This window comes from Schistocerca americana, chromosome 1 (genome assembly GCF_021461395.2).
Source record: "Schistocerca americana isolate TAMUIC-IGC-003095 chromosome 1, iqSchAmer2.1, whole genome shotgun sequence".
Classification (NCBI taxonomy): Eukaryota; Metazoa; Arthropoda; class Insecta; order Orthoptera; family Acrididae; genus Schistocerca; species Schistocerca americana.
In genome coordinates, this window is record NC_060119.1 from 592,576,272 (window position 1) to 592,591,217 (window position 14,946).

The 14,946-nt window shown below is 44.3% G+C and overlaps 1 protein-coding gene across 1 annotated transcript in view; it reads right to left on the reverse strand.

Annotated features, from left to right (window-relative positions):
* LOC124606789 (DNA-directed RNA polymerase III subunit RPC1) overlaps nucleotides 1-14,946 on the reverse strand; it is a 230,844-nt gene that overhangs the window by 165,099 nt on the left and 50,799 nt on the right. The gene's annotated exons all lie outside the window — the stretch shown is intronic.

Sequence of the window (14,946 nt, forward strand, 5' to 3'; positions counted from 1 at the left end):
AGAACCTTAGGCCCCCTACAAAACCTTTCACCTGACTCCATCAACCTCCTGACCCCACCGACACCCCGCACCCCTACCTTCTACCTTCTTCCTAAAATTCACAAACCCAATCATCCCGGCCGCCCCATTGTAGCTGGTTACCAAGCCCCCACAGAACGTATCTCTGCCTACGTAGATCAACACCTTCAACCCATTACATACAGTCTCCCATCCTCCATCAAAGACACCAACCACTTTCTCCAACGCCTGGAATCCTTACCCAATCTGTTACCCCCGGAAACCATCCTTGTAACCATTGATGCCACTTCCTTATACACAAATATTCCGCACATCCAGGGCCTCGCTGCAATGGAGCACTTCCTTTCATGCCAATCACCTGCCACCCTACCTAAAACCTCTTTCCTCATTACCTTAGCCAGCTTCATCCTGACCCACAACTTCTCCACTTTTGAAGGCCAGACATACCAACAATTAAAGGGTACAGCCATGGGTACCAGGATGGCCCCCTCGTACGCCAACCTATTCATGGGTCGCTTAGAGGAAGCCTTCTTGGTTACCCAGGCCTGCCAACCCAAAGTTTGGTACAGATTTATTGATGACATCTTCATGATCTGGACTCACAGTGAAGAAGAACTCCAGAATTTCCTCTCCAACCTCAACTCCTTTGGTTCCATCAGATTCACCTGGTCCTACTCCAAATCCCATGCCACTTTCCTTGACGTGACTTCCACCTGTCCAATGGCCAGCTTCACACGGCCGTCCACATCAAACCCACCAACAAGCAACAGCACCTCCATTACGAAAGCTGCCACCCATTCCACATCAAACGGTCCCTTCCCTACAGCCTAGGTCTTCGTGGCAAACAAATCTGCTCCAGTCCAGAATCCCTGAACCATTACACCAACAACCTGAAAACAGCTTTCGCATCCCGCAACTACCCTCCCAACCTGGTACAGAAGCAAATAACCAGAGCCACTTCCTCACCCCCTCAAACCCAGAACCTCCCACAGAAGAACCACAAAAGTGCCCCACTTGTGACAGGATACTTTCCGGAACTGGATCAGACTCTGAATGTGGCTCTCCAGCAAGGATACGACTTCCTCAAATCCTGCCCTGAAATGAGATCCATCCTTCATTAAATCCTCCCCACTCCACCAAGAGTGTCCTTCCGCCGTCCACCTAACCTTCGTAGCCTCTTAGTTCATCCCTATGAAATCCCCAAACCACCTTCCCTACCCTCTGGCTCCTACCCTTGTAACCGCCCCCGGTGTAAAACCTGTCCCATGCACCCTCCCACCACCACCTACTCCAGTCCTGTAACCCGGAAGGTGTACACGATCAAAGGCAGAGCCACGTGTGAAAGCACCCACGTGATTTACCAACTGACCTGCCTACACTGTGACGCATTCTATGTGGGAATGACCAGCAACAAACTGTCCATTCGCATGAATGGACACAGGCAGACAGTGTTTGTTGGTCATGAGGATCACCCTGTGGCTAAACATGCCTTGGTGCACGGCCAGCACATCTTGGCACAGTGTTACGCCATTCGGGTTATCTGGATACTTCCCACTAACACCAACCTATCCGAACTCCGGAGATGGGAACTTGCCCTTCAATATATCCTCTCTTCCCGTTATCCACCAGGCCTAAATCTCCGCTAATTTCAAGTTGCCGCCACTCATACCTCACCTGTCATTCAACAACATCTTTGCCTCTGCACTTCCGCCTCGACTGACATCTCTGCCCTAACTCTTTGCCTTTGAATATGTCTGCTTGTGTCTGTATATGTGTGGATGGATATGTGTGTGTGTGCGAGTGTATACCCGTCCTTTTTTCCCCCTAAGGTAAGTCTCTCCGCTCCCGGGATTGGAATGACTCCTTACCCTCTCCCTTAAAACCCACATCCTTTTGTCTTTCCCTCTCCTTCCCTCTTTCCTGACGAAGCAGCCGCTGGTTGCGAAAGCTAGAATTTTGTGTGTATGTTTGTGTGTCTATCGACCTGCCAGCGCTTTCTTTGGTAAGTCACATCACCTTTGTTTTTAGATATATTTTTCCCACGTGGAATGTTTCCCTCTATTATATTCAACTATACATACTTTCAGATACACTCCCCAATATTTATAAGCACATGAGCCTTCTCCTAACAATTTATGTAATTAATTAAAAATCCACCTTCAATGTATTCTATTTACACTGCTGGGCTTTAAAATTGCAAAACCAGGATGGACACCAAAAAATCTTAAGAAGAATAAATGATTAAATTCATAGACGATTTTGGAACATATGGGAGGGGTGGGGTGGCGGGGAAGGGGAAGAGGGTGGGAGACGGGGGAGGGCATTGCGGACAGAGACCAAGGCTTGACTACAGCAAATCAGTTGAAATGGATGTAAGTCACAATAGTTGTGCATGGACAAAGAGGCTTGTACAGGATAGACTATTATGGACAACTGTACCAAACCCATCCTTGGACTGAAGTCGACAATGATAAAAACATGGAGTTGTTCATGAGATGTTCACAGAAAGCTGTCATAATGTTTTACTATTTGGTACCATGTGTGCTAACAGTCACACTGATACCACACTATGCCAAGGTATATGAAAAGAACCTGGAAAGCAGAATCCTAACAAGGGTCAAGTACAAATTGCAAGAGGAGCAGCAAAGCTTCAAACCTAGGAAGTCATCTTCTGGCCTCATATTAGCAATGAGGCAGCTCCAGGAGTACCACCCTGAATTTGGGGAATTGCTTGTGATGGCCTCTCTTGATAGCATCTGTAGAAGAAAGGTCTGGGGAGCAATAGAAAAAAAGGGAGTGGAAAAAGAGACAACAAGCAGAGTGGAGGAGATGTACTTTGGAAGTCTGAGTTGTGTGAAAGTGGGAAATGGAAGAACAGATTGGTCCAGCAAACAAATGGTGTGAAATGGGGCAGTGCATTGTCACCTCTCCTCTTCATTTTTGTCTTGGATGAGATAATGACTAAGGTAGCAGCAAAAACTGGAGAAGACAAGATGAAAATAATGATGTTTGCAGATGATTTGATGATCTGTGAAAACAGTGAGGAGGAGATTCAGGAACAGCTGGATTCTTGGGAAGAAACTGTGACACAGTAAAGAATGAAATTTAATGTAAACAAATGTGAGGTCCCGGTTACAACTAGAAAGAAAGATACAACAACTAGTGGAATGAAGATTGGAGGAGAAAAATTGAAGTACGTGGAAAGTGTTCAGTACTTGGGAAATGTGATGAAGGAAAGTGGAAGAAGTGAGAAACATATCAGCAAACGTGGCCAACAGAAGCATTCCTGCGATATTTTAGGAGCCTGATTTTGATTTAAAAAAATAAAAAAAGCAAAGTAATATAAAAAGTTACTACATCCCAACGCTGACCTATGCATTTGAAACATGGGTAATCAAGAAACAAGATGTAAGCAAATTACAGGCATACGAAAAGAACTTCCTCAGAAGTAGGATAGTAGCAACAAGGAGAGAGAGAATGAGGAATGAAAAGATAAGAGAAACGATGAAAGAGGAATCCTTGCAGAGCAAGACAGAAACATCAAGGCTAAGACGATATTGGTACTTTAAAAAAAGAGAAAACAATAGGATTCCCATGAAGATAATTGAAAGGGAGATGCAAAGAAAACATCTAAGAGGAAGTCCAAGGGATAGATGGCTGAAATGTGTGGAAAACTGTGTTCAAAATGGAGGCGCAAACTAGACCAAAAGGAATATACGGGGGTTGACACAAAAGTAATGCCTCCATTTTTGTAACTCTTCAACAGTTGACAGCATTGATGTGTGGCAGGTACTGGCTTGTTCCGTAGCCTTTTCTCAACAGCTAAAGTTGGGGGGAAGCCTTAGCATTGAATGGTTGTGTTGTTACAGTGTAAAGTATGGAACCCTGCATAGACGGTCGGTCAATGCAATTTAAGCAACGTGCAGTCATTGAATTCTTGACAGCAGAAGGTGTCACCCCAAAGGAGATTCATCAGAGAATGAAAGCAGTTTATGGTGATTGTGTTGATGTGAGTACTGTGCGTCATCGGGCAAGTAAGTTTAAAGATGTTGAGGCAGGAACATCTGACCTGTGTGACAAAGAAAGAGTTGGACGTCCTGTGCCAGCAACCACCGAGTTTCACAAGCAAAATGTTAACAGATTGATTCAGGATGATTGTCGTATCACTCAGAGAGAAACTGCAAGTACAATCAGCATTTCACAAAAACGTGTGGATCACATTTTGCTTTGCTTGGGTATCGGAAGATCTGTGCATGATGGGTACCCCGGATGCTGACTCCTGAAATGAAAGTGCACAGACTTGAAATTCGCCATGAACTCCTCTCACATTATGAGAATGAAGGTGACGCCTTTCTCCTTTGCCATGAACTCCTCTCACGTTATGAAAATGAAGGTGACGCCTTTCTCCATTCAATTGTGACAGGATACAAATCGTGGGTACACCATTATGACTCGGAGAACTGAGAGACAGTGGTTGCAGAAACAGAGTGTCAACTTTTTCTATGACGGCTTCAGAAAACTTGTTCATCGTTGGCAGAAATGTATCCAATTGCTGGTGATTATGTGGAAAAGTGAATATTGGTAATTAAAGATCACATTCTAAAGATTATTTCTGCATTTGACTTATAAAAATATTTATATCCAAACCCAATTAACGAAGGTGGAGGCATTACTTTTCATTGAACCCTCATAGAAAGATAGAGGGAGAACCAAACTACATGGCAAGGCTTATGTCCCAAACATACCCACCCTGATGCTGGAAACCATTCAAGATGATGATGATGATGATGATGATGATGTGCTAACAGTTTGACAAAGCAGTAAGTGTCTACGTGAAATCACAGTACATTCACCCTGTACTTCAAATTTGTCTCATTATTGCTTATAAGCTTCCTCTGTCAGGAAGCATACGAGAAGTCAGCAGTGTTGTAGCAGTCTTAGATACACTGGATCCTTCTAGTGATGTGTATTTCACAACTGAAATTTCATACTCAGATGAAATGAAAACTTTAATGAAAGCCAGGAATGAAATATACTAACAGAAAACACAATTTTTGTTTCAAATGTGAATATTCTTTTGGAATGTATATAATTTAGGAGTAATGAGCACTCACAAAATAGCTGAAAGGTTGAGTTGCAGACGGGCACACATAAAAGATGTGATTAGTGCAAATTTTCTTCAAAATTGCCATGAACATTGAAACATAAGTGATGGAATTCCATATTTTAACTTGGCACTGCCTCAAATCAAACCTAGTTCCTTAATATTGCAGACAAACAGCAGCATGTCTTCACTTATCATGCTAGAGCATTTATACCACCTACCTAATAGCAGATAACAGAGGTGATGCATCATACCATGGAAGCAATGAGGCCTTGGTAGGTTGCTGGAGGGCATTGGCACCACATCTACACACGCACGTCACCTATTTCCCATAAATTCCAAGGAAGGGGGCGATGAGCTCTAACACCATGTTCAATCACATCACAGATGTGTTCAATTGGGTTCAGATCTGGTGAGCTGGGGGGACAGCACATCAACTGGAACTCATCACTGTGTCCGTCACACCACTCTATCAGACTCCTGGCCTTGTGACACGGCAAATTAACTTGTTGAAAAGTGTCACTGCCATCACGAAACATGATCGTCATGAAGTGGTGTACATGGTCTGCAACCAGTGTACAATACTCCTTGGCTGCCATAGTGCCTTGCACAGAGATCCAATGGACCCATGGATGCTGATGTGAATGTTCTCCAGAGCATAATGGAGCCGCCGCCAGCTCGAGTTCATCCCACAGTATAGATGTCAAGAGAGCTGTTCCCTTGGAAGACAATGGGTTCACAACCTACCATTAGGATAATAAAGAAGGTGTAAGGGTTCATTACACCATGCAATGCTCTCCCACTGTGCCAATGTCCAGCGTCAATAGTCACATGCCCATTCCAGTGATGTCATGGTGTTAACATTGGCACATGCATGGGTCGTTGGCTGCGGAGACCAATTGTTAGGAGTGTTTGGTGCCCTGTGTGTTCATACACAATTGTACTCTGCCCAGCATTATAGTCTGATGTTAGTTTCACATCCTGTTTTACCAGTCTTCCCAGCCTATGACACCAGACATCTGTAATGAAGGGTGGCCACTCAACCCCATGACGTCTGGGTGTGGCTTCAGCTTAGTTTCGGCATGTGGTGAAGACACCACAGCACTTCTCTAACACCTGACAAATTGTGCAGTTTCCAAAATGCTCATGCTGAATCTCTGGGCCATCACAATTTGCCCTCAATCAAACTCAGATAGATCACACACCTTCCCGTTCCTACACACAGACAGCACACTGACTGATACTATATGCACAGTCCATGGGTCTGACTAGCAGTCATTTCTCATCAGACGACGTTGCTATCGCCTGGATGGGTTTATATCAATAGTAGGTCGGTGTCATAATGTTCTGGCTGATCAGTTATGTACATACAATAAATTACATCTTCAGGGATGTCTGAAATAATTACTGACTAACCTTCAATGACTTACAATTGGTGTTATGTTTCGGGCACTTAAAATCAATCAAAACTTCACCCAATGCTTTCCGACAAAAATTCTATTAGTTCTTCTACGATTTACTGTACAGTTCAGTGACACTCAGCAATGCACAAACAGTTCCACAAGGGGAAGAAAAGTCTGAAGGGAGGCAGGAAGCTATGGATGTTAAGTTTGTGCCAATGATGTGCTTTTCATTTTATACAAAGTAGTATTTGAATGTTTTATCAAAGAAAGGCAGATCAGAGTTTAAAGTCCTGTCGACAACAGGGCCATTAGAGACAGAGTACAAGCTTGGATTAGGGAAGAATAGAGAAAGAAATAAGCTGTGCCCTTTCAATGAGATCATCCCAGCATTTGCCTTATGCAATTTAAGAAAAACCACAGAAAACCTAAATCTTGATGGTCAGATGGGAATTTTAATTGTTGTCCACCTGAGGTAACAACCCACTCATAGTTCAGGCAATGAGTGATCAATAAGCACATGAAAATGAGGGGGAGGCAGTAAGAGGATGAGATATGAAGGTGGCACAGTTGAGCTCATGCTGGCCGCATGCAGGGGGAGCTGAATGTGGCACACTATGACATGGAGGAATGGATTGGGAGGGACAGATAAAGCAGAAGGAGAGAGAATGTGGAGAAGAGGATGTGAGTGTACAGTGAGTGAAGTGGGATGCTTAGAGGTAGGGGTTGAGGTGGGAGAGGTGCTAATGGAGACTGAGGCCCAGAGGGTTAAGGGTTTGAAGAATGTGTTATAAAACCAATCCTCATCTACATAGTTCAGAAAAGACAATATTGAAGAAGGAGGATGAGGTGGGGGGAGGGGAGGGAGGAGGTACCAAATGGCAATTTAAAGTCAAGCATATCATGCTCTGCAAGGTGTTGCGCTAGTGGGTGGTTAAATCAAAGTTTGGTGGTGGCCATTCATTCATGCTCACAAATAGTTGATAGTATCCCTACATAAAAGGTTGCACAAAAGTTGACAACGGAGCTTTTATATGATGTGAGTGCTTTTATTGGTGGCCCTTCCTCTAATAGGATAGGATATGTTGTGAAGGAACTAGCTTGGATGTACTAAGTGGGTGCGAAAAACAGTTCTTGCACCTGGGTCTCTCACAGGGGTAGGACATGTGGGGCAACGCACTGGAGTGGGTGTGGCACACAGACTGACATGATGTTTTTATAGATGATGATGATGATTTTAGGTGAGGTGTGCTCAACATCATCGTCATCAGCGCCCTGACAAAAAGTCAGTTTACAATGCATTAAAGTCTGCCACCCTTCGCCACCAATTTAGGGATGATGCCTGACAGTTCACAAAATTTCACCACTCTTGTAACACTGGAATCAATATCAGCAAGGGTGGAGAGCAGATCTCCACCAAGACTGAGGGCTGCCATGATATTAGTAATAAGAAACACATTGTCAAAATACGCTGAACTGAAAATGGCACACCACAAGCCTCACAGAGTGGTGGATCCTCCTGCCACTGAGGAGGAAGTCATGTGTTAAAAAGCAACATCTGATGCACATCCAGGTAAGCAGGACCTTCTTCCAGCAGAGAGGCTGACATTAAGAACAACATGCTTGTTTGGTCGATTTAAGCAACCACAGTTTGTTTACTGTCACCTTCAATCATTCAGTCCCCCACTGATGCACAATACGCCTGTCAGAAAATGAGATGGTGGCACACTACAGGACGAGACAGTGACGGACAGCACCATCCTGCCAAGTTCCTTGGCTGCCTTATCGACCATGTCATTTCCCTATATCCAGGCACCCAGCAAAAGATCACCTCCTGGTAAAGGTGTTGGAGCCACTGTAAGGAGTCATGGATGAGCTGAATCAACTGGTCTACTGGATACATTTTGTGAAGTGCTTGTAGTGCACTAAGCAAGTCAGAACAGACAAAAAACCTTGTACAGTGGTGTCCATCATAATGCCACATAACTCAGCATCATATTATGTAAATTGTTCTGGAAGACACACTTTGAAAGCCGTATCATGGAAAACAGTGGAACAACTGAGGACATTCTCCTGCTGGTATCCATCTGAACAAACAATGATAAAACTGTGGTACATACTTAAAACGGAAGAAAACAAAGCTGTAAAAATGTAATCTAAAGTGCGAGTTTTTTTGTACCATGTCAAGCTTAAAATCACTTTGTATCTCTGAAGACACCAAGGTGTCCATCCATATCCTTGAGACAGTCAGTAGCACATATCCCAAATGGCTTGGTTTCATGGAGCCAATTCCTGAACACCTGTTCTAGGTTGGGTTGGACCACTGCTCTAAATGCCTGTCAAGCCAAAAGGATGCATAGCTGAATCCAGAGTGGTGGTTCATCAGCCTCTGCACAAAGACCGTGAACTGGGCTGGTACAAAAGGCTCCAGTCGATATCTGAATGCCCTCATGGTGTACAGCGTACAACATCTTGAGGTAGGAAATAGGGGCTGACCCACAGACCACACTGCCACAATCTAAATGTGGTCAAACAAATGCCCTATAAAACTGCAGGAGGTAGGACCTGTCAGCACCCCATGCTTTCCCGCTAAGTCATTTCAAAATATTTAATGACTGGAAGTCCTTAGTTCATAGGTCTTTCGGCTGTGGGAGACGATCTAATTTTGAGTCAAATAATAAACCCAAAAAGCACACAGTTTTGGTTGGTTAAAATTTCAACAAGCATGGTTAAAACTGACACACATAGTCTTCTCTGGTGAGAACCAAAAACTAGTTGTCTTGTCCCAGTTTCCAGTCTCATGGCGGTCAGCTGTAACTGCCACGTCATCAATGTATGACTGGAAGGAGAGTAGAAGATTGCGAAGTCATCCACAAACAAAAATCATTTGACAGGGCTCCTGACTGCGAAGGAAATGCCACTGATAGCAATGGCAAACAATGTGACACCTAGTATACTGCCTTGGGGGATCCCATTCTCTTGAATATAGCAGTAAGACAAGGCATTACCAATATCAAAAGCATCAGTTGTTAAGGAAATATTGGATAACAAGGGGTACATGTCCACGTAGTTCCCATTCATGAAGTTGGTGAAGGATGTTGTACCTACAAGTAGTATTGTACGCTTATTTGATGTCAAGAAACACACAAACCACATGGTTTCAGCCTAAGGAGGACTCCTATATTGCTGTTTCCAACAGAATTAAGTTGTCCAGCGTGGAATGGTAGTGCCTGAAACCACATTGGGAGCAGCTCACATGACCTCAGGATTTAGACAGCAAGACAAGGAGGCGGTTGACCAGGCGTTCATGAGTCTTACCCATACAACTAGTAAGGGCTACACACTGGTAACTGTTAGGGGCACTACAGCCCTTGATTGGTTTCCATAATGGAATTAATATTGCCGCCTTCCAAGTCATGGAGTACTGTCAATCACACCAGATCTAACTGAAACATGAGAGGAGCTGTTCTTTTGCTTCAGGGCACAAATGACGGAGCATGGCTTATTCAATCTCATCAGGCCCTGGAGCAGTGCCTCTGGCCATGGACAGAACTGATTCCAGTTCCCACGGGGAGAATCAAAGATTGTAAACTTCCTCACTATGCTACAAAAATGGAGCTTGCTCATATCTGCATTTGTACAGAACACCTGAAATGCAGGAGCTTGTCTGGATGACACAGTAACTGTAAAAACGTGTTCAGCTAAAAACTGAGCCATGTCTTTAGGTGTGTCCACCAAGACAACATTTCTCAACAAGGCCGTAAAGGGTCATGTATTGCCCCTGCCTGAAATCCACCTTATTGATTCCCAAACTCGTGCAGTAGAAATGAACCGACTAATGGAAGTCATGAATACCTTCCAGGAATCCCTCTTCCAGTCTTTTATCACTCACTCATGTGTGCTCTTGCAGATCTGAATGCATGAATGTTTTCTATAGTTGGATGGTGTTTGAAGTTCCACAAAGCTGTTCGTCTGGCTATGATTACCAAGCAACACTCATCATTCCACAAAGGTACAGGCCATCATCTGAGGTGGTTGCTAGACTGTGGGATGGACTCTGCGGCAGCCCATGGGATCTCACAAGTGGTATGGGCCACCGTCTCCTGTACACAATCCTTTTGTTCAAAAATAGCCTGTCGACTGTACTTTAACCAATTTGCCCTTCAAATCATCCATCTCCATGTTCATCTGTTGACCACCGTCTTAGTCGGCAGATGGATCCACATTGGGGAGTGGTCACTAGAATGAAAACCTGTAGCCACTTCCCACTGAACCTATTCTGCAATAGCTGCAGAACAAAAACAAAGGTCAATGGCTGAAAAACACTCTGTAACTGTGGAAAAGTGTTTCATCTGGGGTGAGTTCAAATGGCAGGCATTCTCCGAATGGATGAGTTGCTCAATAATTCGACTCCTGGAGCAAGTGGTAGCTGTGCCCCACAGTACATTGTCTGCACTGAAGTCCCCAACAAGGAGGAATGGACATGGGAATGCCCAAAAGAGTCTGTCAGTGTGTCTGCATCCAAAGGATCATGAGGTGGAAGATATAAAGAACACACTGCGATGTTAAAGGGTGCTAGAACTTTCACGGCAATTGCTTGAATGGCTGTGGTAAGAGAGACAGGAGAGGAGTGGCATCTGTCATCAATAAAACAGCCACTCCACCTTTAGCCCTGTCTTCAGTAACCCCTTAATGCAGGTGTGTTAGTGACTGCTTTCTTATAAACAGATGCAGAATCACCAGATGCTAGACCAGGAGTTGTAATTCTTCGAAATATCATCACAATCCCTTTATATTCAAATGCAACACAGAACTCCCTGCCTAGACTAGGTAGTCACCTAAGAGCTTACATCCCAAAAGCTTAGATACTTGATTTGAAATCAACAGTTTCAACTACAAGTGTTCCATTACAAAGTCATTTAACACTTTTTAGGGACCCAGCAACACCCGCCAATGCTTCTGAATATAGAAAGGGGAGAACTTCTGAAAGGCTCCCCCTCTTTTCTTGATTACACTGAAAGTGTTATGGGACACCAGTGATCTGTTACTATGATTCTGAGACTACTTCTCAGGAGGAGTGAGCAAACAAGCTCCCTTTGATGAGTGGGTGTAGGTACTACCTGACGGTACATCCATCCCATCAGTAGTAGTAGTAGTTTCATGAGATCCTTTCATAGGGATCTCATGATATGCTAAGGAAACAAACATCGACCCAGGCAGAATCCTGCATGCCTGAGCAAGCCTTATACAACTGGAGGGGGTGGCAACAGGTTCCCCAGAGGTTGTCCACTAGACTGTTTTACCTGAACAGCTATTCACCTCATCAGCACATAGCACACTTTGAGGCTGAGGTGTTTTTTTATAGAGGTGTGTACCCTCCTTGCCGTCCAGACGGTGATGCCAAGGCCCATGTTCTCCGAAACACAGAACGTTCCACCACTGCCTGGAGCCTACAGTAACAGAGGACTGGTGGTACTTACCAATCCCCAGTTCAGGAACCTGGGGGTCACCAAGCCCAGACACAGCAAACAAATGCTGAGCCCATGGAGTGGGTGGATGGCAGAACACCATTTCGGGAGAGGTGGGGAGTATTGCAGGTGGATGTTTCTCTTTTCTGTGCACAATTATAGGTATTCGAAGCCTGTATGAAGGATCTGATAAAGTTGTTCCACATCAGGGTGATTTTTGGTGGGCACTAATTAAGGGGTGATAAGAGGATTCTAAGTATGTGTGGATATGGCAAGAGAGATCTGTTTTCACAAACTAGATTTGGAAGGTAATGTCTGTCAGTGAAGGTCTTAGTAAAACTTTCAGCATACTGGACAATGGCTTACTCTTCATTTCAGATGCACCATCCACAAGTGGGCAGACAGTATGGAAGGGACATTTTAGCATAAAACGGATGTCAAATGGAGGTATTGTTGATGGTTAGTAGGGATGATATTGGCAGAAGCTTTTATGGAGCATCGAAGAGGTAGAGGCCAACATCAAGAAAGGTGGCAAGCTGGGCTGCATAGGACCAAGTGAAGCAGATAAGTGAAATGATGTTGAAGTTGTGGAAGAATGAGGCTATGGTGTCTTGGCCCTAAGTCCACATTACTAGGGTATATCAATGGGGCTGAACCAGACGAGGTGTACAGGATCATAGGTGGCTAGGAAGAGGAACTAGATGGTTCATATCCAACTTGGCGTTGGAGGATTCAATGTGCAATGTGTAACAAATGAGGTGGCAGGCTGGAGTCAGTAGTAGGACAATGGGTGAGGTGATATTCAAAAGCTGCAAGACCTTGGGCATGGGGGATGTTGGCGTATAGGGAGGCAGCATCAGCAGCAACCAGTAGGGTTCCTTCCAGCTTTTATTGGAGTGGGGATGATTGAGAGGTGATGAGGGAAATAGTTTGCATCTTTGATACAGAAACTACACTGTGGGGAAGATTTATTCTATGAGGGCAGTGTAACCAGATTTAAAGTGGTGTTTTGCATGTAGAAGGGTTCTGTGTGTGTGTGTGGGGGAGGGGGGGGGGGGGTTTGTAGGTGGGGGGAGGTGTAGTTGAGATGAAGAGGAAGAGGGATTCAGGAAAGAGGTTCTGGGATAGGACTAAGGATCTGAGTAGGAACTGGTGTTATGCTGGACATTTGAGACAAGATCACAGTGGTGGGGCTTGGAGGTGTAACAGTAAGGCAGTTGACACACTTTCTTACAGGTAGTCATGACAGTTCATCTACATCTACATCTACATCTACATCCATACTCCGCAAGCCACCTGACGGTGTGTGGCGGAGGGTACCTTGAGTACCTCTATCGGTTCTCCCTTCTATTCCAGTTTCGTATTGTTCGTGAAAAGAAGGACTGTCGGTATGCCTCTGTGTGGGCTCTAATCTCTCTGATTTTATCCTCATGGTCTCTTCGCGAGATATACGCAGGAGGGAGCAATATACTGCTTGACTCATCGGTGAAGGTATTTTCTCGAAACTTCAACAAAAGCCCATACCGAGCAACTGAGCGTCTGTCCTGCAGAGTCTTCCACTGGAATTTATCTATCATCTCCGTAACGCTTTCGCGATTACTAAATGATCCTGTAACGAAGTGCGCTGCTCTCCGTTGGATCTTCTCTATCTCTTCTATCAACCCTATCTGGTACGGATCCCACACTGCTGAGCAGTATTCAAGCAGTGGGCGAACAAGCATACTGTAATCTACTTCCTTTGTTTTCGGATTGCATTTCCTTCAGATTCTTCCAATGAATCAACTTTATATGATCATTCCATTTTGAATCGCTCCTAATGCGTACTCCCAGATAATTTATGGAATTAACTGCTTCCTGTTGCTGACCTGCTATATTGTAGCTAAATGATGAAGGCAATATGGGAGTCTTCAGCCACATGGATGATGATCTAAGGTAGTGGACTGATATCCTTTTCACCAATAGGTTTGTGTTTTATGGGTAGGGACTTGGAACTGGAGGTAAGGAATTCCTGGAAGATAACTAACTGAGTATGAGTAGGGGATTCTCATGATTGGATAGAAGTATGAACTGTGAGAAGCAACTATGATCCCACAATGCTCCTGCCACCAGTCTCTCTCAGCTGATCTTCACCCCCCAACCCCCCACTCATTCTACACTCACACCCTGTTATCCATATGTCTCCCTCTTCAAGTGGTCAATCTCCCCTCCCAATTCACTCCTTCATGAAACTGTGCACCATATGCAGTTCCCCTGCCTGCACCATGGCAAATTCATGGGTGCCACATTCCTGTCCCATCCGCTTGCTGCCTCTCCCTCTCAGCTGTCAACCAACCTTCCCTCCAAACCTCCAAGACTCCTTTCTATCTTCACCACTCCACCCAACACAACCCCTTACTCCTATCTAGTTGCAGCACCAGTAAAATGAAGCTGGCCGTGACAACGTAACCATTCATAATTTGAGTGTATGTGTATTCTGTATTAGTCAGCTCTGAAGGGCATTATCCCAAAGCTTATTAATATTCCCAGTCTTATTCATGTTCCTATCGACCACTCAGTTCCTCAACTACATGCTGAGGTTTTACCTTTTGCCCCCTCCACTTCTAATATTGAAAAAGTAACAAAGCCACCATTACACAGAAAAAAAAAATCGAATTTTTTGTTATTAATGTCATGATTAGTGCTTTCTTTAGGAGCACAAAAACTCATTCATTCTCATATGGGGAGAAAAGCTCAGCGCAGGTCAAGCATACTGAAATATCTCTATTCTCTATAACATTCTGAAGATCTTACATTGTCTTCATACTACAACTATGTGAAAGTCAGTGCACTTTTATAAGGTTACAAGGCAAGCGGCAGTTACATCTGTGCTATATCGATAACATCTGCTGTCACTGTCTTCTTACTTTCTGCTTATAACTATAGCAGAGCTACAGGTAAGTAGACATTAAGACGTATG